The following is a 6,619-nucleotide window of genomic DNA, read 5'->3' on the forward strand; positions in this document are numbered from 1 at the left end:
ATAAGTCCGTAAAAAAATAAAAATAAAAAAATAAACATCTGTGTCCAAAACCACCTTCACTACACAGAACTCCTCCACAATAGTCCTTTTCTTGGGGCGCCTGGGTGGTTCAGTTGGTTAAGGAGCTGTCTCTTGATTTCAGCTCAGGTCATGATCTCAGGGTCCTGGGATCGAGTGGGGAGCCTGCTTCTCCCTCTCCCTCTGCCACTCCCTCTGATTGTGCACGCACCCTCTCTCTCTCCCAAATAAATGAATAAAATCTTTAAAAAAATGATTTGAAAAGTATGACAAATAGTAAAAATACCAGGTGTGAAGACTATTCTTTTTTTTTAATTTTTAAAAAGATCTTATTTATTTGACACGCAGAGAGAGAGCACAAGCAGGGGGAGCAGCAGGTAGAGGGAGAAGCAGGCTCCCCGCTGAGCAGGAAGGCTGATGTGGGACTTGATCCCAGGACCCTGGGGTCATGACCTGAGTCAATGGCAGCTGCTTAACGACTGAGCCACCCAGGTGCCCCTGAAGACTCTTTTTCTAATATGATATATAAGAGAAGGGAAAAACTCTGACTTCACACTTTTCCTCCCTCTGCCCTCCAGCCAGATGCAATTTCAGTTCTTCTAAGAGTTAGGAATTTCCTCCCCTCTGGGCTTCTATTTGCTGTTCCCCCTGCCTGGAAGACCACACCTTACTCCACATCTCTCAGACCCACTTCATCTCTCCTCTTCCCTTGGCCAGCTCCCACTCAGATCTAGACCCCAAATCATAAGCAGAAACCCTGGAAACATAAAGATTGGTTGTATTAAAAAAAAAAAAAGTCAAACTCCTCTCAAGAATACTGTGTATAATGGAATATTACTCAGCTATCAGAAAGAACGAGTTCTCAATATTTGCTACAACATGGACGGCACTGGAGGAGATAATGCTAAGTGAAATAAGTCAAGCAGAGAAAGACAATTATCATATGATTTCTCTCATCTATGGAACATAAGAACTAGGATGATCAGTAGGGGAAGAAAGGGATAAAGAAAGGGGGGGTAATCAGAAGGGGGAATGAAGCATGAGAAACTATGGACTATGAGAAACAAACTGCGGGCTTCAGAGGGGAGGGGGTGGGTGAATGGGGTAGGCTGGTGATGGGTAGTAAGGAGGGCACGTATTGCATGGTGCACTGGGTGTTATATGCAACTAATGAATCATCGAACTTTACATCAGAAACCAGGGATGTACTGTATGGTGACTAACATAACATAATAAAAAAAAACATTAAAATTTAAAAAATAATAATAAAAATAAAAGTAAAAAAAAAAAGAATACTGTGTATAACTGTTGGGTGGGGATGGAGGGTTTGAGACTCCAAGGCTTTGCTCAAGTAACCACTGAAGGTGATGCAGACAACTTTTTTTTTTTTAAGATTTTATTTCTCCATTTGAGAGAGAGAGCAAGCAAGCATGATCGGGGGAGGGGCAGAGGGAAAGGAGAAGCAGACTCCCCACTGAGCAGGGAGCCTGATGCGGGGCTCCATCCCAGGACCCGGGGATCATGATCTAAGCTGAAAGCAGACAGTTCAGCAACTGAGCCACCCAGGCGCCCTGCAACCAACTTCTAAAGAGGTTGGGTGAGGGGTGCCTGGGTGGCTCAGTCAGTTAAGTGGCTGCCTTTGGCTCAGGTCATGATCCCAGGGTCCTGGGATGGAATCTCACATCAGCGTTCCTGCTCAGCGGGGAGCCTGCTTCACCCTCTCTGCCTCCCCCTGCTTGTGCTCTCTCTCTCTCTCAAATAAGTAAATAAAATCTTTAAAAAATAAATAAATAAAGAGGATGGGTGAATTTAGTCAAAAGCAGAACTTTTGTTTTGCAAGTTTGGGGCCAGAGCTGAATTGCTTAGGATATAATGAGCAGGAAAGAGACCTCCTTCTCCAACCTTTCTTTTTATAGTATTCATCCTCTCTACTAAATAAATTTCTAAATAAATTTGGAATAAATATTTAAGGACTACTGGCTTAAGTGGTGCCAAATTAATAACCTGCCCCAGACACTCAAGGAAACATCCAGCCTGCTTCTGCTTATCTGCACAGTGCAGCCAAAACATCACTCTCATTGTTGCAGGCTCAGTACTGAGCACTCTAAAAAAAGCTTATAGAATGAATAAGTAATGGGATGCAGTAGAATGGAGACATGACTGGTTCTTTCAGAGAGATTTAATAGGAAACTCGGAACTCTAAAAAAGAAGACCATGACATAAGCCCATTTTGTAAACTGGGGTGTTGCGTTCTCAGCCAGCTGCTTCCTGCTATGGGGGGGCCAGCATGACCTGGTGGAAATAGCTCAGAACCGAGATTCAAGAAAGCTGATTTCTTTCTTTTTAAAAAATTTTAATTCCAGCATTGTTAACATACAGTGTGATATTAGTTTCAGGTATACAGCACAGTGATTCAACAATTCCGTACATTAGAGCTCATCATGATAAGTGTCCTCTTACTCCCCTTCACCTAGTTCACCCAACCCCCCACCTCCCCTCTGGTAACCATCTGTTTGCTCTCTACAGTTAAGAGTCTGTTTTTTGGTTTGTTTCCTTTTTTTCTTCATTCGTGTGTTTTGTTTCTTAAATTCCACATGTGAGTGAAATCATTTGGTACTTGTTTTTCTCTGACTTATTTCCCTTAGCATTATACCCTCGAGATTCATTCATGTCATTGCAAATGGCAAGATTTCATTCCTTTTAATGGCTGAGTAATATTCCAGTGTGTGTGTGTGTGTGTGTGTGTGTGTGTGTGTGTGTGTACACACATACGTACCACATCTTCTTTATCCATTCATCTATCGATGGACACTTGGGTTGCCTTCATATGTTGGCTCTTGTAAATAATGCTGCAATAAGCATAGGGGTGCATATATCTTTTCAAATTAGTGTTTTCATATTCTTTGGGTAAATAGCCAGTAGTAGAATTACTGGATCAAATGGAAGTTCTATTGTTAAGTTTTTGAGGAAGCTCCATACTGTTTTCCACCGTGTCTGCACCAGTTTGCATTCCCACCAAAGGGTTCTTTTTTCTCCACATCCTCACCAACACCTGTTGTTTCTTGTGTTGTTGGTTTCAGCCGTTCTGACAGGTGTGAGGTGACACCTCACTGTGGTCTGACCAGCATTCCCCTGGTGATGAGCGACATTGAGCATCTTTTCATGTGTCCGTTGACCATCCATATGCCTTCTTTGGAAAAATGTCTGTTCATCTCTTCTGCCCATTTTTTAATTGGATTATTTGGGGGTTTTGGTGTTGAGTCGTATAAGTTTTTCAGATATTTTGGATACTAACCCTTTACCTGATATGTCATTTGCAAATATCTTTTCCCATTCAGTATATTGTCTTTTAGTTTTGTTCATTGTTTCCTTTGCTGTGCAGAAGCTTTTTATTTTGGCGTGGTTCCAACAGTTTATTTTTCCTTTTGTTTCCCTTGCCTCAGGAGACATATCTAGAAAACGTTGCTACAGCCAATGTCAGAGGAATTACTGCCTGTGCTCTCTTCTAGGATTTTTATAGTTTCAGGTTTCACATTTAGGTCTTTAATCCATGTTGAGTTTATTTTTGTGTATGGGGTAAGAAAGTGGTCCAGTTTCATTCTTTTGCATGTAGCTGTCCAGTTTTCCCAACACCATTTAAACATACTTTCTTTTTCCCATTGCATATTCTTACCTCCTTTGTCATAGATTAATTGATCATATAATCATGGGTTTATTTATCGGATGTCTCTTCTGTCCTATTGATCTATGTGTCCATTTTTGTGCCAGTACCATACTGTTTTGATTTCTACAGCTCTGTAGTATATCTTGCAATCTGGTATTGTGATACCAACTTTTCCAAGGTTGCTTTGGCTATTTGGGGTCTTTTGTGGTTCCATACAAATTTTAGGATTATTTGTCCTGGTCCTGTGAAAAATGCTATGGGTATTTTGATAGGGATTGCATTAAATGTATAGATTGCTGGGGCCCTGGGTGGCTCAGTCTGTTAGGTGGCTGACTTTGATTTTGGCTCAGGTCATGGTGTCAGGGTTGTGAGATGGGGCCAAGCCCCACATCAGTCTCCACACTCAGAGTGGAGTCTGCTTGTCCCTCTCCCTCTGCTCCTCCACCACTCATGCTTTCTCTCTCTCTCTCAAATAAATAAATGAAATCTTTTTTAAACGTGTAGATTGCTTTGGGTAGTATAGACATTTTAACAATTTTTGGTCTCCCAATCCATGATCATGGAATGTCTTTCCATTTCTGTGTTTCATCTTCAATTTCTTTCATCAGTGCTTTATAGTTTTCAGAGTATAGGTGTTTTACCTCTTTGGTTAAGTTTATCAAGAAAGCTGAGAGGGAACATTTTTAAGAGATGGGAATCTGAATGCTATTTTCTATTTTGTTTTTTACAAACAACAAAAAAATTGAGCATATAAGCATCAGCCTTTCGAGTTCTTTTCCATCCACGGAAAGGAAACTCCTCCTTGACTAATCTGGAGTGTGACAGCAGCAGGTCCAAGTGCTGCCTCCCGAGCTGGGAATCAGCTGGAACCCTCACAGTCATTAGTGGTCGGGCCGCCGCTCAGCCTTCTCGCTTCTGCCGCTCCCTTCACAGCTCGGATGGCTCCCGCGAGCATGATGATTGCCTTGAGCACCGCTGCCAAAATCCTCGAGCAAGTCCTGCAGTGCGAGCTCACAGAACAGAAGGTGTGAGCTGGAAGGAATCGTGCCCATTACTTCTCAAAGCAAACACTCAGGAAGAGCCTCTCTCATACCGGACCTGAGCTGGGCACCGAGGACGCAGCAAAGGGGCAGACACAGTCCTGTCCTCATGGCATTTGCGGTCTACTAGAGGAGGCTGAGAAGGTCACTGTCATGCCAACGCCGTAGGATACACCCTGACGGGGGAAGTGCTGGAATATGTTGCAGGCGGGGGAGGGGGAGACACACAACCCAGGAAAGGCTCCTGGAAGAGGATGATGCCTGAACTTGACCCAAAGAACAGTAAGAGTGAGCCAGCTGAACCGTGACCTTGATGGCGTCATGGAAACTGCGAGGCTGCCAGCAGACAGCGTGGCTGCAGTGCAGGGTGCTTGAGGCGGGAGGGAGGGAAGGGTGGGAGGTCATGTTTAACAGCAAGAACAACCAGATCACAAAAGTGGTTCTAGATCAGCTGTGGTAGGGATTTGGTCTATATCCCGAAGTCCGTGGGGAGTCGTTACAAGTTTTAAACAGGAGACAAATATGACCGAGGCTGTCGGGAGAGACCACACTGCCTAACGTTTGGAGGGTGTGGTGGGCAGAACAATGCTCCTTCCAGATGTCCACGTCCCAATCCCTGGAACCGGTGAATATGTTACATGACACGGCAGAAGGGACTTTGCAGGGGTGATTAAATTGAGGCTCTTGAGAAGAGGAGACTGTCCTGGAGGAACCAGCTGGGCTCATCGTAACCACAAGCATCTGTGAAAGTGGACGAGGGAGGAAGGAGAGAGAGGCTGAGGAGATTGCGTGGTGGAAGGCTGGTCAAAGATGTGTGGTTGCTGGCTTTGGAGACGGAAGAAGGGGGCCGCAAGCCAACGAATGTGGGAAGCCTTTAGAAGGTAGGAAGAGAAAGGAAAGACTCCCCTAGAATCTCCAGAAAGGAAGGCAGACCTGCTCACATTTTGATTGTAGCCCCGTTTGATAGGACGATGAACGTGAAAGGCGCTGCCTGTAACGCCTAAGGAGGAGACGAAGAGCACATTATTGGAAACCCCTTCCACGGTAGCAAGAGGCCTCGAATCCAACGTGCTGCAGTCGTGCGTGTGGAAAGCAGGATTTATGAACAATGAACTTGGGTATTTAGCCGAGAACATGTTGAAGCAAAGCGTTGAAGGGTGTGGCTTGGCTTCTTGCTGCTCGCGGCCACCGCGAGGGGACACAGATACACTGAGAAAAGAACCATCGAACAAAAACGAACCTGGGCTTGGTGATGTGGGGGAATTTGCAGCCTATCTAGATGGCAAATGATACTAAAATGAAGACAGCCGCTGTCAGGGAAAGGGTGCTCTAGAGAAAAAGCTGAGGGTGTGACCGGACGACCTGTTGTTAGCATCTCTGAAAGATCCGAAGGTCCAAGTCGGTGGTCACGTAAAAGGCTTTTTGAAGAGATTCAGTGTGTGACTCATAGATCACATCCTCTGTCTCAGCAGAAGCCAAAAACAGAAACGGGATTATCCAGGGAGCATCTGTGAAGGAGCTTCTGGTGTAAGGGAGAGAATCTCCGAGACACACGCGAGAGACCCACAAGGTTCTTGAGACTTTGATACCGGGAGAAAGAGTGGAACCTGGACTGAAAGGGACAGAGTCTGAAATGAAAGAAGGTTGCAGGACTCCCAAAATTCTGCAGGCAGGAGACAGGCTGATAAAATGGCCCGGCTGAAAGCAGGGGCTGTCTTTCACGAGAAAGGAAAAAAAACAACTCAGAGGGCTGAGCCCTGAGCTACAGAGTCTGATCTGAGGCCTTGAAGCCTAATGGAGTTTGTCCAACCTAATTTGGAAATGACGTGGGACCCATGACTCCTTTATTTCTTCCACTTTCTCTCTGTTTGCACAGGAATGTCTGTAACCGTGACCA

The sequence above is a fragment of the Ursus americanus genome, chromosome 33 (assembly GCF_024610735.1).
Source record: "Ursus americanus isolate L20-20 chromosome 33, mUrsAme1.1.p, whole genome shotgun sequence".
In the NCBI taxonomy this organism is placed as follows: domain Eukaryota; kingdom Metazoa; phylum Chordata; class Mammalia; order Carnivora; family Ursidae; genus Ursus; species Ursus americanus.